Source organism: Nomascus leucogenys, chromosome 19 (assembly GCF_006542625.1).
Source record: "Nomascus leucogenys isolate Asia chromosome 19, Asia_NLE_v1, whole genome shotgun sequence".
NCBI classification, from domain to species: Eukaryota; Metazoa; Chordata; class Mammalia; order Primates; family Hylobatidae; genus Nomascus; species Nomascus leucogenys.
The window spans coordinates 43,874,063-43,900,436 of NC_044399.1; the positions used below are offsets into that span (position 1 = coordinate 43,874,063).

The 26,374-nt window shown below is 45.0% G+C and overlaps 1 non-coding gene and 1 pseudogene across 1 annotated transcript; one reads left to right on the top strand and one right to left on the bottom strand.

Annotated features, from left to right (window-relative positions):
- The first annotated feature begins 9,283 nt into the window (after nt 1–9,283).
- Nucleotides 9,284–10,745, top strand: LOC100598889 (annotated as a pseudogene).
- Nucleotides 10,746–26,281: 15,536 nt separating this feature from the next.
- Nucleotides 26,282–26,374, bottom strand: TRNAI-UAU. Its single transcript is given in 2 exon segments — nt 26,282–26,317; nt 26,337–26,374. It is a non-coding gene; the product is annotated as a tRNA-Ile (tRNA).

Genomic DNA, 26,374 nt, shown 5'->3' on the forward strand with positions numbered 1-26,374 from the left:
AAATTACTCGTTTCTGTGAGTCCTGAGCAACAGCCATGTAAGAAGTCCAGCTACCCCCTTGGAGTGACCAGCAACTCTTCTGGAGAGAGAAGGCCAGAGATTACACACAGAAGGAGAAAGGAGCAGATGTCCCTGCCTCCCAGCTGAGCCTCCTAATGATTGATCCCGGCCTTGTCTACCACTCAACCACAGCCACCTGAGAATTCCCAAGCACAGGCAGCAGAAAAGCTGCTCAGCTAAACCCAGCCAAGCCACAGAAACACGCAATAATCAAATGTTGGTGGTTCTCAGCCCCTAAGTTTTGGGGCAGTTTGTTACGTAGCACAGATGACTGAAACAACTGTGACACAAGCTCATTTTCTCTTTCGTCCTGTAGATCAGCACTGTCACTGGAACACAAATGATGAGTTTGCTATTATAAAAACATGATGACTAATTTTGCTGAAGTTAAGGCAAAGAAATGAATTCTAGAGAGTAAATATACACTAACTTATGAAATGTAATAAATGTCTTTATTCCTTGCCCAAACATCACCGGCTTATCCACAGAATTTAAGAGAGGGGACCACACGAGGTTGGGCATACTAGAGGTGTGAACACGGCAGGCCTATCTTGAAAGACTAGCTGCCACAATGTCTGCCCTCTGCCTCCCATGAATCACATACCTCCCACATGCAAAAATACACTCACCTTCCAAGCCCCTTAAGGTATCGGCCATGAAGTCTTCAGGCTCAGGCTCCAAATCCAGGACCTCAACCTCTAACTCAGGTCCAGGTGCAAATAAGGCCCCTCAGGTGTGGTTCTTTAGAGAGGGTTCCTTTTGCCCTGAAGATCTGTGAGCTAAAGAGACAAGTTATCTTCCCCCATAGCCAACACATAGCAACAAGGCAGGCACAGGATAACTGCAACAGACACTCCCATTCTATTGGGAATCCCCTGAGGGGCTTCATCATAACTAAATTCAGTTGTCTTCAATATTGTGCAGACTTGCAGTCATATAAAAATTATAATTCAGCCAGGCGCGGTGGCTCACACCCATAATCCCAACACTTTGGGAGGCCGAGGCGGGCGGATCACGAGGTCAGGAAATCGAGACCATCCTGGCTAACACGGTGAAACCCTGTCTCTACTAAAAATACAAAAAATTAGCCGGGCGTGTTGGCGGGCGCCTGTAGTCCCAGCTACTCGGGAGGCTGAGGCAGGAGAATGGCGTGAACCCGGGAGGCGGAGCTTGCAGTGAGCCGAGATCACGCCACTGCACTCCAGCCTGGGGGACAGAGCAAGACTCCGTCTCAAAAAAAATAAAAAAATAAAAATAAAAAAAAATAAAAAAAAAAAAAACAACAACAACTAGAATTGGAAAAGCACAAAGAAATTAAGATGCACCATCCACAGGCACTGGGCACAGTGGCTCACACCAGTAACCCCAATACTTTAGGGAGCTGAGATAAGGGGATTACTTGAGCCTAGGAGTTCAAGACCAGCCTGGGCAACATGGTGAGACCCCCCCACCCCGTCTCTATTTAAAAAAAAAAAAAAAAATTTTTTTTTTTTTTTTTTTGAGAGAGTCTCACTCTGTCACCCAGACTGTAGTGCAGTGGCACAATCTCTGCTCCCTGCAACCTCCGCCTCCAGGTTCAAGTGATTCTCCTGCCTCAGCCTCCTAAATAGCTGGTATTACAGGCATGCACCATCACACCCAGCTAATTTTTGTATTTTTAGTAGAGAGGGGGTTTCACCATGTTGGTCAGGCTGGTCTTGAACTCCTGACCTTGTGATCCACCCACCTCAGCCTCCCAAAGTGCTGGGATTACAGGTATGAGCCACCACGCCCCACCAAAAAAAAATTTTTAAGCCAGCTGAGGTGGTGCCCATCTGTGGTTCCAGCTACTCGAGAGGTTGAGGCAGGAGGATGGCTTGAGTCCAGAAGATCCAGGCTGCAGTGACCAGTGATTATGCCACTGTAGTCCAGCCTGGGTGACAGAGCAAGACCTTTTCTCAAAAAAAATAATAATAATAATAATAAATAAAATTTAAAAAATCCACCCACAGGCAATATCCAGCATTCACAGAGGACAAGCAGGTGGGGAAACGACCAGGGATCCTGAAACCCTCAGAAAAGGCCAAAACTTGATTTAGCCACAGAGGTAAAGACAGAACTGGCCTCCTCCCCAGGTCCCTCAAAAAAGTGGGGGCTATTAACCTGACACCTGGACAGGTGCAGAATCAGAGCTGTTTGGAAGCCCACTCACCAAGAAAAAACACTGTCACATTCGACCAGTTAATCTGAACGCTAGGAGTTTCTGCAAGGCTCAGACAGAGCCTCTGGCTCCGCATGCGTGTGCAAGGATCCCACGTCGCTTTTGTGACCATGGAAGTGCATCTACTTGTAGGTGGGAGATTTCTGTTTGCCTGGGTGAAGGTCTATGACTGAGCCTGTGTGGAAGACAGTGAGTGTCTGTGAGAATTGCCACTGGTTACATGTGCAGGCTCTGAGGCCGGACTGCCTGGCCTTGATTCCCAAGTCTACCAATTACTAGCTTTGTGACCTTGAGTTGACCTCTATGTGACTCAATTGACCTCTATGTGGGAGTAAATAACTATACCTGTCTCATGCAGTTGTTGCAAGGATGAAATTACATAATCCTTTCTGTAGTGTTAGAACAATGCCTATGATACAGTAAATTTCCAATAGGTGTTAGTTATATTTATGATGTGTGACTGTGTATATCCGCATCTGCAAATGTAAATTCAAGTGTATCTAGTAAAGGTATAGGGGTGTCTTTGAGAGGTGACAGTGTGCTGGCAGTCCTCGCAGCCCTCGCTTGCTCTCAGCACCTCCTCTGCCTGGGCTCCCACTTTGGCGGCACTTGAGGAGCCCTTCAGCCCACCGCTGCACTGTGGGAGCCCCTTTCTGGGCTGGCCAAGGGGGGAGCCGGCTCCCTCGGCTTGCAGGGAGGTGTGGAGGGAGAGGCGCGAGCGGGAACCGGGGCTGCATGCCGTGCTCGCGGACCAGCTGGAGTTCCGGGTGGGTGTGGGCTTGGCGGGCCCTGCACTGGGAGCAGCTGGCCAGCCCTGCCGGCCCCAGGCAATGAGGGACTTAGCACCCGGGCCAGCAGCTGCGGTGGGTGTACTGGGTCCCCCAGCAGTGCCAGCCCACCGGCGCTGTGCTCAATTTCTCACCAGGCCTTAGCTGCCTTCCCACAGGGCAGGGCTCGGGACCTGCAGCCCACCATACCTGAGCCTCCCACCCCCTCCATGGGCTCCTGTGTGGCCCAAGCCTCCCTGATGAGCGCCACCCCCTGCTCCATGGCGCCCAGTCCCATTGACCACCCAAGGGCTGAGGAGTGAGAGTGCAAGGCGCGGGACTGGCAGGCAGCTCCACCTGCAGCCCCGGTGCAGGATCCACTGGGTGAAGCCAGCTGGGCTCCTGAGTCTGGTGGAGATGTGGAGAATCTTTATGTCTAGCTCAGGGATTATAAATACACCAATCAGCACCCTGTGTCTAGCTCAGGGTCTGTGAATGCACCAATCGACACTCTGTATCTAGCTGCTCTGGTGGGGCCTTGGAGAACCTTTGTGTCTAGCTCAAGGATTGTAAATACACCAATCGACACTCTGTATCTAGCTGCCCTGGTGGGGCCTTGGAGAACCTGTGTGTCCATACTGTGTATCTAACTGATCTGATGGGGACGTGGAGAACCTTTATGTCTAGCTCAGGGATTGTAAACGCACCAATCAGCGCCCTGTCAAAACAGACCACTCGGCTCTACCAATCAGCAGGATGTGGGTGGGGCCAGATAAGAGAATAAAAGCAGGCTGCCCAAGCCAGCAGTAGAAACCCGCTCGGGTCCCCTTCCACACTGTGGAAGCTTTGTTCTTTCGCTCTTTGTAATAAATCTTGCTACTGCTCACTCTTTGGGTCCATGCTGCTTTTATGAGCTGTAACACACAACACGAAGGTCTGCAGCTTCACTCCTGAGCCAGTGAGACCACGAACCCACCAGAAGGAAGAAACTCCGAACACATCCGAACATCGGAATGAACGAACAACTCCGGACACGCCGCCTTTAGAACTGTAACACTCACCGCGAGGGTCCGCGGCTTCATTCTTGAAGTCAGTGAGGCCAAGAACCCACCAATTCCGGACACATTTTTATGTTTTTGTTTATGAAGATATGCTCATCTAGGTGTCTGTGTCTATGTTTCGGTGCGTCCACTGATAAGAACAACTGGCATCTATTGAGTGCCTTCTATGTCAGGCAGTAAGTTCTACAGGTATTCACATGGAAACATACACATACGTGGCTGTAAATGGCAAGTACACATCCAGCCTGATTTACTATATCATAGGCATTGTTCTAACACTATAAATAGGATTAAGTTTGGGAGGCTGAGGTGGACATGTTAGCAGGAGGTCCTTGCTCCCAGAGCTCCCAAGATGGTGGCGGGCCGCTTCCAAAATGGCAGTGGGCCGCTTCCAAGATGGTGGCAAGCCTAATGTTCTCTGACCTGGGGTTCTTGGCCTCACGGATTCCAAGGAATGGAATCTTGGGCCGTGAGGTGAGTGTTAAAGTTCTGTTAGAAGCCATGGGTTACGGAAGAGAACCGGGGAACCCAGTGACTAGTGTTCAGCTCGATTAGGATGAACCCGGGCACTTAGCCGTGCAGGAACAATGGCAAGCCTTTAGCCCGATCGGGAGCGGCAATGGGCGCCTCGCTGAATCAGGAGCACAGCGGACACCCTGCCAGATCTGGAGGGATGGAAGTCAGCAGCGGGTCTGCGAGGGCGGCAAACAGCAGTGGTGGAAGGTGAGCGAAGGCTCAGCTTGAGCCGTAACAAATACAGACCAGAAGAGAGTGCTGTTGCAAGATTTAATAGAGTGAAAACAGTGCTCCCATACAAAGGGAGGGGACCCAAAGAGGGTAGCTGTTGACGGCTCGCTTGCCTGGGTTTACATCCCGATCATTGTCCTTCCCGCTGTGCTCTCAGGTGATAGATGATTGGCTATTTCTTTACCTCCTGTTTTTGCCTAATCAGCTTTTTAGTGAGTTCTCTTTACTACCTGATTGGTCGGTGTGAGCTAAGTTGCAAGCCCGGCGTTTAAAGGTGGACACGGTCACCTTCCCAGCTAGGCTTAGGGAGTCTTAGTCGGCCTAGGAAATCCAGCTAGTCCTGTCTCTCTGATGGATCACTTGAGGTCAGGAGTTCGAGACCAGCCTGGCCGACACGGCGAAACCCTGTCTCTACTAAAAATACAAAAATTAGCTGGGCATGGTGTCAGGCATCTATAATCTTCGCTACTTGGGAAGCTGAGGCAGGAGAATTGCTTGAACCAGGGAGGCGGAGGTTGCAGTGAGCTGACATCGTGCCACTGCACTCCAGCCTGAGTGACAGAGCCTGACCGGCTCAAAAGGAAAGGATTAAGTAATTTCATCCTTGCAACAACTACACGAGGTAGGTATGGTTATTTACCCCACCCCACCCCACCCCCACATCCAGCCACATGTGCCAGTGAGTACCTGTAAGTGTGGCCATCTGCCTCAGCCCTGCCCAGTAAGACCCCCTTCCTGAGGGAGTCACGTGAGGGAAAGCAGTGAATGAAACCCACCACCAGCCCCTTCCCCAGGTTCCCTATTGGCTTGAATTGCCCATGTCACATTTCCTCCAGCAGGAAAGGACAAATGAGGAGCCTGGACAAGAGCCCACCAATCACAGCCTTCCTTTCATCCTATGAATTGGTCTTGCCTTGGCCCCAGGCTAAGAGCGTCCTTTTGAGAGTCCTTGAGCTCTGCAGGGGTTGCTGCTGGGCCAGGCCATCTTTACATAGAGGTGTGATTATTTTTTCTTTTTTTTTTTTTGCCGAGTGGCATCTACTTCTGACTCATGGCGTATCCTCCCTGGAAGGACAGAACCTAACACCAGCAAGATAGTGAATTCTCCTTGTGGATAAACCCCCCATGTTTTATGTGTTATGTCTCCTCTGGTTGCATTAGCCAATGTTTGAAGCTTAAAAGGATGATATTTGAAAAATTTTGGGCCTGGCACAATGGCTCACGCCTGTAATCCCCATACTTTGGGAAGTTGGGGCAAGGGGATTGCTTGAGCTCCAAGTTCAAGACCAGCCTGGGCAGCACAGCAAGACCCCATCTACTGAAAAAAAAAATAGAAAAATTAGCCAGGTGTGGTGGCGCACACCTGTAGTCCCAGCTACTCAGAGGCTGAGGTAGGAGGAGCACTTGAGTCCACGCGTTCGAGATCACAGTGAGCTATGATCGCACCACTGTACTCCAGCCTGAGCAATAGAATGATATCCTGTCTCTTAAAAAATAATAATAATAATTCTGTTGCCCAGGCTGGAGTGCAGTGCTTTTCTCTTCTGCCTTGATGGGTACATGATCTTCATCTTCATTGGCCTGAGGCATGCATCTCTGCTTAAAGAGAGACCAGGATTAATGTTTGATATAGACAGAATGCACAGAAGAAAAAATGTGGTAATGTTTGGCATTTGACATGCAAAATAGGATTATGCTGCAGATCAAAAGTCTTCTAAAGCAGGCTCTTCTCTTGAGAGCATGTTTCCTGGATTCCCTCATCCCTCTCCTTGGGTGTGGCCCTGGAGTTTTATGTAATAGATGACTGGGCAAGAAGAGGAAGAGTGTTGGTCCCCTCCTTCCTGCCCAGGGGATGGTACAAAGGGGATTAGAAGGATAACAAACAAGCGGAGCCAAGCACTGGCCCACTCACCCCTCCTCGAGAGAAAGAAGCCCTTGTCCCCAACTCACATTGGAACTCTGGGAAGAAGTGGCATCCCAGGCAGCTGCAAACCAACCCGGCCTCTGCCTCCAGCACCAGGGCTCCCCGGTAAGGGAGAGGCACCACTGAAGTTCAGCTTTCAAAGCCAACTTCCATTCCTGTGAGCCAGCAGCCCTGCCGGGACCATGGTGGCACAGCTAGGAGACTTGGTGGGGAGGAGGGGCCCAGGCGCAGGAGGGCTGGCCAGCCAGGGGCGCCACAGGGACTCTAGTCAGATCAGGAGGGACTGGACCATGAGTTTCATAAACTCAGCTTCTAGTATGATCAGTGGCCAGGAGGGACAGGGGACCTTGCTGGGTCCAGAGGACACCACACCCCAGGATCCCAACTCATGCCTCCTACCAGATGCCACACAAGCTGCCCTTGTCTGTCCACAAAACCCCAACAGCACCACAGTGGGAGAAGCTGGGGAAAGCAGTCTGAGAACTAAGCATTTTATCCAAGAGAAATTAATAAGATCACTTAACAAGACCGGCTAAACTCTCTGGCCCCAGGATGTTCAAATCGAGTTGAAAATTTCATTGTTTTTCTGGCTTATCATCAGGCAGGCATTGGAAGAAAGGCCAGATTCATTATAGACTCATAAATAAGGAAATTACCTTTTTTCTGCACAAATAAATTATAGAGTGAATTAAGTTTTCAACCCTGTTGCACACACAAAAATAGAGGAGTTCCTGCTGCCCCACTGCAATGCCGGCTGACTTTTCCAACCAAAGACAAGGACCCAAGCCTTCTGGATCCCCAGTTCCCTCCTCCAGGTGGTGGGGGACACAGTTGTGGCAGAGAGAGATAAGGTCCCCCTTCAGCCTAAGTGGTCACATTAGCCCTCTTGGGCTCACGCACCAGATCCTGCCCTCCTGGCTTATCTGTGTTTTTTTGAGGGGAGGAATGAGATTTTCATTTTCCTTCCAGGCCCTTCCCATTCAGGGCATTTCAGATCCCTCCTTCCCGTGACCCCTGAATTGAATTGGGTGAAGAATGATCCCCTGCCCTACACGCTGCATGTCTGGGAGAGGCCAGAGGTAGAGCCGGCACATGCAAAGGCAATGCTGCCACCTGCTGGCGCCACGAAGAGACACAGCCCAGGTGGGCAACCAAACCCCATTAGCCCCAGGGGGAACTGCACCAGGATGTCTTGCAGCTGAATGGTTCCTTTTTCCAACGCAGCTTCTCACCTGTTCCCTCATTTAGTCATCCAGTACGCCGGCTGGAACAAGAACATCATCCCATTTCATGGACGAGACAACTTACACCTACGAAAGGGCAGAATGCTGACTGAGGTCACATGTGTGGGGATGGCTTCAAGGCAACACTCAGTCTCCTGCTTCCCAGCCAAGAGTTGTGTCCCCTCCTCAGTGCTCAGATGAGGTGTCCCAGAAAACGAGGGACCGCTATGAACAAGGTTTACAGAGCCATCCCCAACATCCAGGGAGGCAGAGTGAGGGCAGAGGGCACCAGGCAGTAATGCCCACCCTGCAGCTGGCTCAGGGCCTGATACACGTGTACAGCAACTCTGTTTCCCAAGGGTTCACACAACTTCCACACAGATTTTGTGTTTTTTTGTAGAGAAGGGGGTTTGTCCTGTTGCCCAGGCTGGTCTCGACCCCCTGGGCACAAGTGTGATGTTACTTTTTGATAAGAATCTGGAAGAGCTGAGTCTTGCCCTAGGCCCGTAAGTGAGTCCTAATCTACAAAACAGACGATGAAAGAGGGAAGAGTCATCTTCCCAAATGGCAACTGCAGGCGGAGTATGTGGGGGGAACTCGCAGAGGATGTTGTGTGGTCAGCAGCTGTGTGATGACCAGGCTGCGTCCTCTCCCGCTGGGTGCTCAGCACCCGACTCTCCTGTTTGCTCCTGGCTCTTCCAGCCCAGGCCTTCACTTGGCGGAAACAGCCTGGAGGACAGAAAAAGTGCCTCTTCTCTGCCCGAGACCCTTCCCACCCGCACACGCCACGGGGGAGAAGCTCATCCCTTTTCCCGGCATGGGAGATGACTGGGCCAGTGGGAAATCCCATGATTCCCCGGCAGCTGTCCATGTCCCTCCTGACAGCGGTCAGCGGTCACCCTCATTACCAGGACTCTGCATTGTCCCAAGCCTCCTCCTCTCCAGACCTCCTTCGCACCTCTCCCCGCTCTTTTTGTCCTAGTAGGGTCCAGGAAAGGCTGAAAGCTACAGATAGGCCCCACGTTGCCCCGCAGGGTGCGGATGAATTCGCATTCGGAGGCTGGTCCTGTGGCCGGCCCTGCCTGGCTCCTGGACCAAGGGGAGCCTTCTATGGCAGAGCCGCAGCGCCGCCGTGTGGTAGAAGTCCGTCTGCACGGCCAGAAACAGCGGCTCAGAGCGAGCCCACAGAAATCCTTGTAATAGTTCACTGTCAAGGCCAGTGCTAGCGACACGGGAGTGGCAAATGCACCCTCTTGCCGTTCCTGGTGTTTGGGCCTTGCCTGTGACGGTGGGAAAAGAAAATGGCCTAGCTGTGCTACAACCGGGGCTGCGGTCAGCGCTTCGATCCTGAGACCAATTCCGATGATGCTTGCACATGCCACCCAGGTGTTCCAGTCTCACGATGCATTAAGGATTGGTCTTGATGTAAGAGAAGAACAACTGATTTTTCTGATTTCTTAAGCACTGTAGGCTGTACAAAAGGTAGACATAATAGTGAGAAGCCACCCGAGCCAGTCAAACCTGAAATAAAGACTACTGAGAAGAACTCTGAATTGAAACCCAAATTTCAGGAGCACATCATTCAAGCCCCGAAGCCAGTAGAAGCAATCAAAAGGCCAAGCCCAGATGCACCAATGACAAATTTGGAATTAAAAGTATCTGCCTCCCCAAAACAAGCACCTGATAAACTTAAACCATCATCAGGGAATGAAGATAAGAAAGAAGAGGCCGAGCGCGGTGGCTCATGCCTGTAATCCCAGCACTTTGGGAGGCCGAGGTGGGCAGATCACAAGGTCAGAAGATCAAGACCATCCTGGCCAACATGGTGAAACCCCCCTATTAAAAATACAAAATATTAGCCGGGTGTGGTGGTGCACACCTGTAGTCCCAGCTACTTGGGAGGCTGAGGCAGGGGAATTGCTTGAACCGGGGAGGCAGAGGTTGCAGTGAGCCAAGATTGCACCATTGCACTCCAGCCTGGCGACAGAGCAAGACTCTACAAAAAAAAAAAAAAAAAAGAAAAGAAAAAAAAGGAAGCAAGAAAGAAGACTGATGAAATTACGATTGGGACCTCATGTAAGAATGGAGAGTGTTCAAAGACGTATTGGGGTCTAGAGAGTCTAGAAGAAGTCTGTGTGTATCATTCTGGAGTGCCTATTTTCCATGAGGGGATGAAATACTGGAGCTGTTGTAGAAGAAAAACTTCTGATTTTAATGCATTCTTAGCCCAAGAGGGCTGTTCAACAGGGAAACACATATGGGCTAAAAAGGATGCTGGGGAAAATGTTGTTCCATGTAGACATGACTGGCATCAGACTGAAGGTGAAGTTACCATTTCAGTATATGCTAAAAATTCACTTCCAGAACTTAGTCGAGTAGAAGTAAATAGCACGTTGTTAAATGTGCACATTGGATTTGAAGGAGAGAAGAAATTTGATCAAAATGTGAAATTATGGGGTATGATTGATATAAAGTGAAGTTACGTAACTACGACTGCAACAAAGATTGAGATCACTATGAGAAAAGCTGAACCGATGCAGTGGGCAAGCCTTGAACTGCCTGCAGCCAAAAAGCAGGAAAAACAAAAAGACAACACAACAAATTGAGTGGGACATGGGAGGAAGGCTATTACATATTTCAGAATTCTTAATACTGTGTGAAGTGGTGGCTTGCTGCTGTCATCTTTTGTTTTGTTATTGTGTTATTCAATCTGGCATTTCAGGGTTAACAATTGGTTCTTAAAAGCCAAAGTCGGTTTGTCTTTTTGTGCCTCTCATCTTTCTTTTGTGTTATGTAAGATTGATTATTCATTTCTCCTTACTGGTAGGAACCATAGTTGTGTCCTGTACTTGAAGAAGCTAGAAAATATCCCATAACCATAATTGCAGTATTTCTTCATATTTCTCTGTTAAGCAGAGAAATATTAAGAACATGATGTTTACTTCTTTCTATTATCCCATAATTAGTAAAGGAAGATGACGTGTCCATTTTTAATCAGTTTTTACATGGATTTGTGTTCTTACATTATTTGAAAATATTTAAGAAAGAGATGAAGCTCTGCAGTTTTTTCTATGTGGGATGATTACTTTTATAAGGAGGATTAATTCTGAGGTAGTGTAGTAAGTAAAGAGGAATATATAAATTGTTTAACAAATTAGAATTTGCTTACAACTAATTGAATTTTTAAATTACGTCAAAACTTACATTACTTGCCAAGCAGTATGATGTAAGAGTATAGGAAACATAAATAAGAATACAGAGGTATCAATTTGGTTAAAATTCACCATTTTAGGCCGGGCACAGTGGCTCACACCTGTAATCCCAGCACTTTGGGAGGTCGAGGTGGGAGGATCACAAGGTCAGGAGTTCGAGACCAGCCTGGCCAATATGGCGAAACCTCGTCTCTACTAAAAATACAAAAAAATTAGCCGGGCATGGTGGCACATGCCTGTAATCCCAGCTACTTGGAAGGCTGAGGCAGGAGAATTGTTTGAATCTGGGAGGCAGAGGTTGCAGTGAGCCAAGATCGCGCCATTGCACTCCAGCCTGGGTGACAGAGCAAGATTCTGTCTCAAAAAAAAGAAAAAAAAAAAATCACCATTTTATAAGACTAAGCAATAATCTTAAAAATCTCTTTTCTGAATATTTAAATGTGTTTCTATGGTGTTATGACTAAACTGTTAATGATTTAGAGATTAAACCCTCTTAAAAACCTTTAATTAGTTACATACAGAAAGAAATTATAGGCTGGGCACAGTGGCTCATGCCTGTAATCCCAGCACTTTGGGAGGCCAAGGCAGGCAGATCACGAGGTCAGGAGTTTGAGACCATCCTGACCAACATGGTGAAACCCCGTCTCTACTAAAAATACAAAAATTAGCCAGGCGTGGTGGCATGTGCCTGTAATCCTAGCTACTCGAGAGGCTGAGGCAGGGGAATTGCTTGAATCCAGGAGGAAGAGGTTGCAGTGAGCCGAGATCGCGCCACTGCACTCCAGCCTGGGTGACAGATCAAGAATCCATCTTAAAAAAAAAAAAAAAAAGAAATTACATATATCTTGCCTCCCTGATGGAAAACCATATAAAATTGTAGACTTAAAAGGCTTGTGGAAATACATTAGGATATCAGAAAACTAAATATATGGACTTGCTTTATGACTATGACATGTTAAATAAAATAGTTTAATTCTTTTAAAAAAAAATAGTTCACTGTCTAGTCACTGGGGTCTTCCCTAGATCCCAGGAGAGAGCCCCATCCCCCTGGACTGAGGGACATCTGTCAAGATAAGGTCCCAGCTACATCTCTGCCCCCTGCCCCCAGCCTCAGCAAAACACCTAGAAAGGGTCAAGTTTCTGAGTCAGGTGGATTTTGTTGCTCCCATCTCCTCCGTTTTGCAGATGTCTGAGCTTGGGCAATTACAGAACCATTATCAAGCCTCAGTGTCTTGTCTCTAAAATGGGAGTCATGAAAGGTTTCTGAGGAATAAATTAGATAATAAAAAATGTAGAGCAGCAGACAGCTCATTGCAGGTGTCTAAGAAACAACGGTTTCCTTCCCCTTCTGTCTGGGCTTAGAGCCTGAGAAACCCAGACTGGCTCAAAGGCAAGGCCAAGAAGACAGCCAAAAACAAATGCCTAGAACGAGAAACGTTCCCCTTCAGCTCCTGCAAGAAACCATTCTTCACTACTTCATCAGCTACTCCTTGCCTCTCTGAACACCTTCCATTAGGGCAACAAACCAACCTGGTTTGCCAGGCATTGAGGAATGTTCTGGAAGTTGAGGCCTTCGGGGCTAAAACTGGACAAGTCACCCAGTCCTTGTGTTGCCTCACAGTCTAGCTCCAGGACTTCATCAGTAGAGTTGATAGAATCTCTGGGGCCGTAGCCCAGGAACGTGCTTTGTAACAAGCTCCCCAGATGATTCTTATAAACACCAATGTCTGCGAGCCACGGGTCCAACACTCTCAGGCTGTGGTTTCTCATTGGCATGTAGTACGAGCATTACTCTTCAGCTGGTCAGGAGGCCACCTGAGGCAGGGCATGCACGTGCTCAGGGATGAGACCTTGGAAAGACCGAAAAGAACTCTCTAAACACCAGGCTTCAGCCCTGAATCTGCAAAGCACACCCGAAGCACCTGGACACATGCCCTCTTCTCAGCTTTAGAGTTTGTGCCCATGTGCTGCTTCCCCACCTTCTGCCATTCATTCATTAAATATTTGTTGAGTACCTACTAGCTTGGCACAGTAGGAACTCATATCCTAGTGATGCAAGACAAGCAATTAACACTTGTATAAAAGTGTAATAAATTTAGATCATAGTAAATATAATAAGAAAGAGACAAACAGAATAATTTGATGGGGAGAGACTATGTTCAAAGGCATCTCTGAGAAGGTGATATTTGACTGAGTCCTGATGGTTGAGCAGCTAGCCATCCTAAGATGTGGGGGAAGCTGTTCCTGGGGAAGGAATGGCTATTGCAGAAGCCCCAAGGCAGAAACAAGAACTAGGAAGACAAGAGCAGCTGGAGCATATCAAGCTGGGACAGAGCGATGGGAACTAAGGCTGACAAGGTGGGCAGCAGCCAGTACAGATACATGGGGCCTTCTGGACCACTGTAGGCCTTTGCATTTTATTCTGCATGCAGTGGAAAACCATAGATGGCATTAAGCAAGGAAATAGCAGAGTCTGACTTGTGTCATTAAAGGTTAATTTGGGCTTCTGTATGGAGAAAGGATTGAAGAGGGACAAGAAGTGGAAGTTGGAAGCCAGTTAAGAGGCTCCTGCAATCGTCTAAGTGGGACATAACAGAAATTGCAGATGGGGAGAAGGGCAAGGATTCAGGAAACAGATTGGAGGAAGACACAGGGCTTGCTGATGGATTAGATGTAGGAGGAGTTAGAAGGGTACAACCAAAGCTGTCTCCCAAGTTTTTCAGTTAGAATCAGGTGAATGAATGAAAGGATCATTTTGTGGAATGGGAAGGACTAGGGGAAGAGCAGGTTTGGGAGAAGAAAAAAGTGAAAGTTGTGTTTTTGAACACGTTAACTTTGAGCTGCCTATGAGTCCTCCAAGTGGATATGGCAGATGTGCTGATGGAGAGGCCAGGCTTTCTACAAAAGCACAGGGAAGGACACCCTGACTTTATCCCTAGTACAGTTTAACAGATTGAAAGATTACAATAATTTTTGGTTTAGCCTCTTCCTTCTAAAGAAAATTCTTATTAAGAAATTTGGAAATTACCACAAAAAAATAAGAAGCAAGAAGCTAAATCATATCACCAGAGAAAATCACTTCACTAGAGGAAGATATGAATGAAAGAAAGAAGAAAGAGAAGATCACAAAACAACCAGAAAACAAATAACAAAATGGCAGAAAAAATTACCACAAAAAATAAAAAGCAAGAAACTAAGTCACATCACCAGAGAAAATCACTTCACTAGAGGAGTATATGAATGAAAGAAAGAAGAAAGAGAAGACCACAAAACAACAAGAAAACAAATAACAAAATGGCAGAGGTAGGTCCTTACTTATCAAGAATAACATTGAATGTAAATAAACTAAACTCTCCAGTTAAAAGACACAGACTGGCTGAATGGGTTAAAAAAAAAAAAAAAAGACCCATTGATCTGTTGCCTACAAGAAACACACTTCACCTGTAAAGACACATGTAGAATGAAAATAGAGGGATGGAAAAAGGTATTTATGCCAATGGAAACAAAAAAAGAGCAGGAGTCACTATAGTTATATCAGACAAAATAGATTTCAAGACAAAAACTATAAGAAGAGGCAAAGAAGGTCATTATATAATGACAAAGGAGTCAATTCAGCAAAAAGATGTAACAATTTTAAATATATATGTATCCAACACTGCGGCACCCAGATATATAAAAGAAATATTATTAGAGCTAAAGAGAGAGATAGGCCCCAATACAATAATAGCTGGAGACTTCAACACACAACTTTCAGCATTAAACAGATCTTCCAAACAAAAACTCAACAAAGAAACATCAACTTTATCTGCACTGTAGACCTAATGGCTCTAATAGATATTTACAGCACATTTCATCCAAGAGCCGCGGAATACACATTATTTTCCTCAGCACATGGATCATTCTCAAGGATAGACTATATGCTAAGTCACAAAACAAGTCTTAAAACATTTTAAAAAATTGAAATAACATCAAGCATCTTCTCTGACCACAGTGGACTAAAACTAGAAATTAGTAACAAGAGGAATTTTGGAAACTATACAAATACATGGAAATTAAACAATATGCTCCTGAATGACCAGTGGGTCAATGAAGAAATTAAGAAGAAAATTGAAAAGTTTCTTGAAACAAATGATAATGAAAACACAGTATATCAAAGCCTATGGGATACAGCAAAAGTAGTACTAGCAGGGAAGTTTATAGCTGTAAGTGCCCACATCATAAAAGAGGAAAAAATTCAAATAAACAATCTAACAATGCATCTTAAAGAACTAGGAAAGCAAGAGTAAACAAACCAAAAATTAATACATAGAAAGAAATAAGATCAGAGCAGAAATAAATTAAATTGAAATTTTAAAAATACAAAAGATCGATGAAACAGAAAGTTTGTTTTTTGAAAAGTTAAACAAAATTGACAAACCTTTAGCCAGACTAAGTAAGAAAAAAAGAGAGCAGGTCCAAATAAATAAAATCAGAAATTAAAAAGAGACATTACAATTGATATCACAAAAATTCAAAGGGTCATTAGTGGCTGCTATGAGCAACTATATGCCAATAAATTGGAAAATCTAGAAGAAACAGACAAATTCCTAGATACATACAACCTGCCAAGATTGAACCAGGAAGAAATCTGAAACCTGAACAGACCAATAACAACTAACAAGATTGAAGCTGTAATAAAAAGTCTCCCAGAAAATAAAAGCACAGAACTTGATGGCTTCACTGCTGAATTCTAACAAACATTTAAAAGACTAATACCAATCCTACCCAAAATATTCCAAAAAACAGAGGAGGAGGGAATACTTCCAAACTCATTCTATGAGGCAAGTATTACCCTGATACCAAACCCAGACAAAGACACATCAAAAAGAGAAAACTACAGGCCAGTATCTCTGATGAATATTGATGCAAAAATCTTCAACAAAATACTAGCAGACCGAATTCAACAATACATTAGAAAGATAATTCATTGCGACAGTGGGATTTATCCCTGGGAAGCAAGGATGGTTCAACATACAAAAATCAATGTGATACATCATATCAACAGAAGGAAAGATAAAAACCATATGATTATTTCAACTGACGCTAAAAAAACTTTTGATAAAATTCAACATCCCTTCATAATAAAAACCCTCAAAAAACTGGGGATAGAATGAACACATCTCAACATAATAAAAGCCATGTATGATAGACATGGCTAGTATCATACTGAATGGGGGAATCCTGAAAGTCTTTTCTCTAAGATCTGGAACACGGCAAGGATGCCCACTGTCACCACTGTTATTCAACATATTACTGGAAGTCCTAGCTAGAGCAATCAGTCAAGAGAAAGAAATAAAGGGCATCCAAAATGGAAAGGAAAAAGTCAAATTATCCTTGTTTGCAGCTGATATGATCTTAGATTTAGGAAAACCTAAAGACTCCACAAGAAAACTATTAGAACTGATAAAAGAAATTCAGTAGAGTTGCAGAATACAAAATCAGCATACAAAATTCGGTAGCATTTCTGTATGCCAACAGTGAACAATGTGAAAAAGAAATTTTTAAAGTAATCCCATTTACAATAGCCACACACAAAATTAAATACCTAGGAATTAACCAAAGAAGTGAAAGCTCTCTGTAATGAAAACTATAAAAAACTAATGAAAGAAATTGAAGAGGACACCAAAAAATGGAAAAATATTCCACGTTCATGGATTGAAGGATTAATATTGTTAAATGCCCATACTACCCAAAGCAACCTCCCAGCCAATGCAAGACTCTTTTCTCCAATATCCCAGTTTCTGCTCCATCACTTTTTTCTTGCTAGAGATGGGGTCTCACTGTGTTGCCCAGGCTGGTCTTGAGCTCCTGGGCTGAAGAGATCCTTCAACTTCAGCCTCCCAAAGTGCTGGTACCACAGGCATGAGCCTCAGTCACTCAGCCTCAATCACTTTTAAATCTGGGAAATGCACTCCTTCGTCAGTCAACCCATCCCATTTCTCAACAGTGCTAATCACTTTAAAAATAAGTTTGCCTCCTTGTGGTCATCACCCACAGGCTCTAGTTCTAAGCTCATGTTCTTTTCTCTAGGGCAACACTGTCTATGACTATTTCTTCTTTCACAAATATTTGAAAGCAGCTCAGAAATCCATCCTCAGTCCTCTCTTCTCCAGGATCCATGTTCCTTGGAGTTTCAACCACAGTCACCATGGATGACCCATTGTTAGAAGAAATGGAGAGGCATCTAGTCCCCTAGATCACTAAGGTCAGAAGTTGTCATGCCAAAGACTTTGTGGGGAAAGACTGAGAACCAAAATAAGGAAGCAAAGCTCCTTACCCCACCAGGTTTTCCCAGAGCTTAGCCTCTACCCCAACTGCCGGCCTGTACCCCCGGGGAGGCACTCAACCAGCAGGGAAAATACAGGCAATTAAAGGTAATTCAGTTTTACAGTTCAAGTTAAAAAGAAGAAGAAAATAGGTAAGATAAAAATAAATGTAGAGAAAAAAAGAAGATTAAAAGGAAATGAGTGAAAAGACCTTAGTCTTAGACAGAGGGATAGGCAGAATGAAACTTTCAAAGGGAAAGAATATACTCATTAACAAAAGAGTTTTTATCAGCACCATAGGAGAGGTAAAACTAAAATCTCAAAAAAATAAAAATAAATTGTAAAAAGAGGTTTTTGTTTTGAGAGTCTCACTCTGTCACCCACACTGGAGTGCAGTGGTGCACCTCCCAAGCGGCTGGGATTACAGGCGCCCACCACCATGCTCAGCTAATTTTTTTGTATTTTTAGTAGAGATGGGGTTTCACCATGTTGGCCAGGTTGGTCTCAAACTCCTGACCTCAAGTGATCCACCCCGCTCAGCCTCCCAAAGTGGCATGAGCCACCACGCCCGGCCAAAAGCTAATTCTTTGAGAAGATAAATGAAAGTAAAAAACCCCTAACCAAACTGATTTTTTTAAAAAGAGAGAGTGAAAGAGAAAAGACACAAATTACCCATATCAGGAATTAGAGAAGGGACATCACTACAGATTTTACAGATAATTTAGAAAGATAAGGAGGGACTATTGTGAAAATTTTATGCCAATAAATGTAACAAATCAAATGAAATAGATTTTTTGAAAGACACAAAGTACTGAAGTATACTCAAGAATAAATAGATAACCTCGATAGCTTTACACATTTTAAACACTTGAACTTATAGGATTTTAAAAACATAAAACCTTCTCACAAGGAAAACTGCAGGCCCACAGAGCTTCACTGTGAATTCACAAAATATTTAATAAAGAAATAGGGCCAGGCACAGTGGCTCACACTTTTAATCCCAGCACTTTGGGAGGCCAAGGAGGGAGGATCATTTGAGCCCAGGAGTTCAAGAACAGCCTGGGCAACATGGCAAAACCCTACCTCTGCAAAAATTACAAAAAATAACCAGGCGTGGTGGCATGTGCCTGTAGTCCCAGCTTGGAAGGCTGACACGGGAGGATCACTTGAGCCCAGGAGGTTGAGGCTGCAGTGAGCCATAATTGCACCACTGCACTACAGCCTGGACAACACAGTGAGACCTTATCTCAAAAAAAAAAAAAAAAAAAAAAAAAACTCCAAAACTCCAAAACATTTCTTAAAGAAATTGAAGTCCTAAATAAATTGAGAGGTATGCTGTGTTTATGGAATCAGAAGACACACTTTTAAGAAGGCAATTCTCAAATTGTTGAATGTATTGACCAATACATTGAACACATACATTTACATTTTTTGAGATCCTGTCTCAAAAAAAAAAAAACTATGAAACATTGCTTAAAGAAATGGAAGGCCTAAATAAATGGAGAGATATACTATGTTTATGGAATCAGAAGACTTTTTTTTTTTTTTTTTTGGAGACAGAGTCTCACTCTATCCCCCAGGCTAGAGTGCAGTGGCATGATTTCAGCTCACTGCAACCTCCGCTGCCTCCCAGGTTCAAGCAATTCTCATGCTTCAGCCTCCCAAGTAGCTGGGATTATAAGCATCCACCACCACACTCAGCTAATTTTTGTATTTTTAGTAGAGATGGGGTTTCACCATGTTGCCAGGCTGGTCTCGAACTCCTGACCCCAGGTGATCTGCAGAAGACATATTTTGAAGAAGATAATTCTCCTCAAATTGTTGAACATCTTGATCGATACATTTAACAGAATTTCTATAAAAATCCAAGCAGAACTTTTCATAGAAATTGGTAAACTGCACCTAAAATTTATATGAAAATGTAAAGGACCTGCAATGGCCAAAAGCATTTTGAAAGAGAAGAAGAAAATTGGAGAACTTATAATACCTGGTTTCCAAACTTACTTCTAAATCTACAGTAATCAGCACAGTGTAGTGTTGGCATAACACCATACTGACAGGTCAATAGAATAGAATGAAAGTACAGCAATAGAGCAACACATTTATGGAAAGCTTGTTTTTGATAAGACGCCAAGGCAATTCGATCAGGAAAGAACAAGCTTTTCAACAAATGGTGCCATAATTTAGATATCCACATACTCCAACCCCACTCAAAATGAGACCCTTACCTCACACCATACACAAAAATTAAGTCAACTCAAAATGGAGCGTAAACCTAAATATAAGAACTAAATCATGGACTAAAATCTTGGTGACCTTGAGTTAGACAAAGGTTACTTAGATATAGCACCAAAAGTACAATCAATAATGGGTAAAGAAATCAATGAATTGAACTTCATCAAAATGTTAAGATTTTGCTCTTTAACAGACATTAGAAAATGAAAACCCAAGCCACAAACTGGAAAAAATTACAAATTATATATCCACAGGCCAAACACAGTGGTGCACACCTGAAATCCCAGCAATTTGGGCGGCCGAGGTGGATGAATCACCTGAGGTCAGGAGTTCAAGACCAGTCTGGCCAACATGGTGAACCTTGTCTCTACTAAAAATATAAAAATTAGCTGGGCATGATGGTGTGCACCTGTAGTCCCAGCTACTTGGGGGACTGAGGCAGGAGAATTGGTTTAACCTGGGAGGCAGAGATTGCAGTGAGCTGAGATCGCACCACTGCACTCCAGCCTGGGTGACAGAGCAAGACTCTGTCTCAAAAAATATACATATTATATATCCAACAAGGGAACTATATCTAGATTATACAGAAAATCTCTACAACCCAATAATGAAAAGAGAAACAACTCAATTAAAAGCAGACAGAAGCCCGGAGTGGTGGCTTACACCTGTGGTCCCAGCTACTGGGGAGGCTGAGGCAGGAGGATTGCTTGAATCCCGGAGTTTGAGGCTGTGATATCATGCCACTGCACTCTAGGCTGGGGGACACAGCCCCCGTATCAAAAACAAAAACAAAAACATAAAACAAAAAAATACTTCACCAAAGAGGATATATTAATGTCTAATAAGCATATGAAAAGCTACTCAACATTATTAATGCAATTCATTGTACATAAACTATAACTCAAAAAAGCTTTAAAATTTAAAACTTATTGGTTATCTTTAGAAATTATTAGGGAATCAAAGATTGGTGGAAAAAGAGAAAGAATCAAGCAATTATCCAGTCTTTCTTTTGTGAATTGTGCTTCCACAGTCATAAATACAGAAGGAATAATAGAATTAGAAAAGCACCACTGGGGAATCCTCAATAAAAATAATAGGTTTAGACCAAGATAATCAATGGCTGCTAAAACATTAGGTTAGAGGGTGGTGAAGGACTTTATAATGGATGGATTCAGCCGACCATGCTGATGAAGGATTAGAGGCTGATGAAGGATTTTATAATGGATGGATTCCGCTGACCATGCTGAAATCATCAATCAAAAGCAATATTTCTAAGTGTGGGACAGCCAGACATTATGTACTTTCTTTTGTGGTGCAATAGCACACAGTACCATCTAAAATATATTTTGGGGGAAAATTAATCTGAATGTTATAAAGCTTCCAGATATAATTGCCATGAGGGATTGAAGAACATGAGGCTGAAGAAAACCTTGAGCACACAATTAGCCAAAATCTGTGGGAAATTCTAAAGATCAACAAAGAAATGTCATAGAAGGGGGTGAAAAGAGAGGGAATTGGAATAGATTAAAAGAGATTTATCCTTTAAATATCTTAAAGGAGACACCAGTCAAATGCCAAGTACAGCCCATGTTTGGATATTGATTCAAACAAACCAATCTTCTGTAAAAATATTTTTTCAGAGATATGCGTAGCAATTTGAATGCCGATGAGGTATGAGATGAAGCTAAGTAATTATTCTAACTCTTGTTGGGTGTAATAATGATACTGTGGTTATACTTTTTTAAAAAAGTGATTACCTGTTGGGTATACATGCTGAAGTTTTGACAGGTTAAATTAAACCATATCTAGGATTTCCTTTAAAATATTCCAGGGGTAAGGGGTGAATGTTGTGGGAAGGATATAGATGAAACAATGTTGACAATTCTTTAAAGTGGAAACACAGGGGTTAACTATACTGTTCTCTCTACTTTTGGGTATGTTTGAAATTTTCCATAATAAAGAATTGGGCTTTGGTTTCGTTTTGTTGAATTTTAAATGAGCTTGTTTCTACAGATCACAGCCCTCTGGCTGTGTTCTGACCTACTGAGAGTTCAACAGGATTCCCTCCCTTTACCCATATGGAGGCCACACACTCAATATCTGTAGGGTACAAATGACTGAAATGAGTCTGGGATAAAGAAAACAGCAAAGCAAGCCAGTGAATCAAGGCAGCTGGCACCTACCTGTGTGTTGGAGATTAATGGAGAGTGACAGGGACCGTGGCAAACCAAAAGCCACATACACATCCAAGATGGGCAGTCAGTCTTGCCATGTAGGAATAAGGGCCCCAGATGGCCCAGCTTCTGACTTTTTTTTTTTTTTTTTGAGACAAGTTCTCACTCTGTCTCCCAGGCTGGAATACAGTGGTGTGATCTCAGCTCACTGCAACCTCCACCTCCCAGGTTCAAGAGATTCTCCTGCCTCAGCCCCCCGAGTAGCTGGGACTACAGGCATGGCTAACTTTTGTATTTTTAGTAGAGATGGGATTTCGCCATGTTGGCCAGGCTGGTCTTGAACTCCTGACCTCAGGTGATCCACCCGCCTCGGTCTCCCAAAGTGCTGGGATTACAGGCGTGAGGCACCACACCCAGTCCTGACTTTTCATTAGAAACTGAAAAATCTCAGCATTTCTGTGAAATCTCCCAATATGTAGGCAAATGTTTTTTTTTTTTAAAGTCAGCATTTTGCAAGTTAGTGCTGGAAGGTCAAACAAAATCTGTCTGCAGGCTAGATTTGTTCCACAGATGGCTGTTTTGTGATCCCTGATGCCACACCATGTAATGCATTATATAGTAATGCATTAATAATCAGTTGACATTCTTAGCAGTTGGGTCACACTGCTGGCACAACCCAGGTTGCACACATCTGAAATCCCCAGATCTTTTACATGCAAACAGCTGTCAAGCCAGGTATCCTCACACATGGAACTTTGAACTGAACATAGACTTACAATTATCTGTATGAAAATTGCATCTTGTCATTTGTCAGAAACATTTGTCTCTGGATTGGCTCCACTCTTCTTCCAAATTCTACTGAATCTGCACTCCTTTCAGGCTGTGTCACCCCTAGCTCTGATGAGCCGTTCTTCATCCAAGCATTCTACAAAGCCAAGGTCAGCCTGGGTTACATCAAGTTTCTCTCCTGCTGGGGCTTGGGGTTGTTCAGTTGTCACTTCAAGCTTCCTTCCCAGTTTGGTCACTTCATACTTACCCACTTCCTTCTTGAAGCCACTACACAGTATAGTCAGGCCTAAGCCAGTGGTCTGATGCTAATAAATATGTCATAATACTTCGTGGTTTTTAAGGCATTTTCCCATATTCTGACTTCTCTTTTTTTTTTTTTTTAAGTATTGAGACAGAGTCACTCCGGCTGCACTCCGGTGCAATCTCAGCTCACTGCCGCCTCGACCTCTTGGACTCAGGTGAGCCTCCCCCGCTCAGCCTCCCAAGTAGCTGAGACTACAGGCGTGCCTCACCACACTGGGTTAATTTTTGTATTTTTTGTAAAGACAGGGTTTCACCATGTTGCCCAGGCTGGTCTGGAATTCCTGGGCTCAAACAATCCTTCTGCCTCAGCCTCCCAAAGTGTTGGAATTACGGTGTGAGCCACTATGCCCTGCCTGACTTGATTTTTATCACCCACCACAACCTTAAAAAATTCTATCAACATCACCTTAAGACATTGGGCCACAAATAGGCTCAGAGTATGTTTGTTGTTTATGGCCTAATCAATAATTTCTTAGCTGAAGATTTGTAAATTAAGGAAAGAACAACTAGTTTAGCTTCCTTCCAACCCTACCATCTTACCAGAAAAACAATTCCCAAAGCCACTGCCATTCCAGCAGTAACCAGTAGGGACAGAAACAATATTGAAGAATGTTCTAATCATAAGAGTTGTTGGAAAATGGAATAGGTTGCCTTGAGAGGAACTGAAATTCTGATGCTAGCAGTTTTCAAATAGGAGCTGGGGTTTTGTGGAAGGGATTTCTCTGTGGATAGGAGGTTGGCAGAATGATCTCTCATTCATTTATTGTTGTCTATTTGGGATCGTGCTTTGAGCTGAGCTCTCAGAAGTACCTAAGAGACTACTGGTGGTCAGTGAGTTACCTGTGAAGATTAGAAACCTGCACTTACTGAGCCTGATCACTTTTCTGTTTGTGCATTTTAAAATTAATCACTTCTTACAAAGCAGTTTTTGGCAAATTTCCTTTTGAAAATGCCAACCCTTTCTCCATTATTCAAAAATGGAAAGAATCCATACAATGGACTATCATACAGTCATAAAAAGAAATGAAGCAGTGATATATGGAACAATATGGATGAATCTTGAAAACATTGTAAAGTGAAAAAGCCAATTACAAAAGACCACATGCTGTATAATTCCATTCGTAGGAAAGTCCAGACTAGGGAAACCTACAGAGACAAAAAGTGGATTTGTGGTTGCTGAGGGCTGGTGGGGGAGCAGGATGGGAAGATGGGAGGGTGAGAACTAGTCTTGAGGTGATGAAAATGTTTGAAAATTGACTGTGGTGATGATTGTACTTACCTGTGAATATACTAAAATCCATTGAACTGTACACTATAAAATGGGTGCGTTGTATGGTATAGGAATTATATCCCATTAAAGCTGTTGGGTGTTTTTTTTTTAATAGAAAGTAAGCAAGTTTTTTTTTGTTTTTTTTTTGTTTTTTTTTTTGAGAGGGAGTCTCGCTCTGTCTCCCAGGCTGGAGTGCATTGGCGTGATCTCGGCTCACTGCAACCTCCCCCTCCCGGGTTCAAGCAATTCTCCTGCCTCAGCCTCCCGAGTAGCTGGGATTACAGGCGCACGCCACCACGGCTGGCTAATTTTTTGTATTTTTAGTAGAGGCGGGGTTTCACCGTGTTAGCCAGGATGGTCTCCTGACCTCGTGATCCGCCCGCCTCGGCCTCTCAAAGTGCTGGGATTACAGGCGTGAGCCACCGCGCCCAGCCGCAAGTTTTTTTTGTTTTGTTTTGTTTTGTTTTTTTAGACAGGTCTGGCCCAGGCTGGAGTGCAGTGGTGCCATCTCAGCTCACTACAACCTCGGCCGCTCGAATTCAAGAGATCCTCCCACCTCAGCCTCTCGAGTAGCTGGGATTACAGGTATGCGCCACCACACCTGGCTAATTTTTGTATTTTTAGTTGATACGGGGTTTCGCCCTGATGGCCAGGCTGGTCTTAAACTCCTGGGTGATTAAAAAAAAAAAAAAAAATCCGCCGAACTTGGCCTCCTAAGCCGGGATTACAGGCGTGAGCCACCGCGCCTATTTTATTATTATTATTATTATTATTATTATTTAATGGATAGAGATTTTATTTGTTTCCAAGCCTGGGCTGCATTTCTACAGGGGACCCACCCCATGCCTCTGAGGATGTCTGTGAGCCAGAGGCGACCTCCCCGGGATTGGCGAGGAACCCGGCACCAGGACGAGGGGAAGTGGGCGGCCCTTCCCACATTCCAGTTGGCATAGGGTTCCTGTTCTGCATCGGGGGGCTGGGTGGGTGACAGCAACCGAAGCCTGGGCTAGCGGAGGAGATAGACAAGAGCTCCGCCCTCCATCCATTTCTCTGAACGTTCTAGGTCTTGATTTTCACCACTCGCAGGGTAATATTTCCACCCAAAATCTAGCAACGATCCCGTCCATGAAAACAGATGAAAATCTCCCCTTTGAAAGAACACGTCCAGGAGGCTTTCCACCCCTTAACTAAGCTTGTGCCCGCTTTGCCCACCCCCCTGGGGATGTGGGGTAGGGCGCATCCGCCCACCACTTGGCCTGATTTCCCGGCCCCCGGGAGGACTTCTGAACCAGGATTTGTGACTTGCCGCTAGAAGGGGCACATGATGGGGAGGAGAACTCTCCGAGCACATTCCCCAAACTGCGAATCTGCCCAGGGACGGCTGGGCGCCTGGGTTGAGGAGAAGGGCCCGCAGTCTTATTGGTCTCTGCAGACAGAAGCGAGGAGGAAGAACTCATCACGAGTTACAAGGGCGGAAAACAGCCGCCCCAGGTCACCCCACAGCTCCCCGGACGCCCCGCGCTGGGCCTCGGGCCCCAACGCCTGGGAGTGCTTGGCGGTGCTTGGGCCCCGCCCGGGGGCGAGGCGCAGCGGCCGGGCCCCGGGCCTCATCTCCGCACCTGGAGCTCGGGCTCACACTGTAGAATGAAGTGCCCAGAATATTCGATCCCCACGGCCAGCTAGGGACCCCGCCACAGTGGAGCGCCTCGCCACCTCCATCCGCCCTCCTGTGGTCCGGGACTAGCTGCAGTTACAGGACCCACCTAAGAAGAGCACTAGAAGGACGCAGTGGGTGGATGTCCGGGTTCGAGCGGCTGGATGTCGCGCGGTGGCAACAAGTAGCTCAGAAAAGGGGCATTGAGAGTCCACTGCGAGCTGCTTCCTGCTTGCGGCCAATGGGGACGTGCGGCAGAGCAGTTAGAAACAAGAAGGGAGAAGACTAAAGAGAGACTAACTCCTTCCTTCTGGCAGGGATATACACAAAAGGGGTTGCAGACATCCAAAAGGGTCGTGCTCCAGGTGAGGCTCGAACTCACAACCTCGGCATTGCTCTGCATGTACTGCTGTATAAGTACCGCGCGCTAACCGATTGCGCCACTGGAGC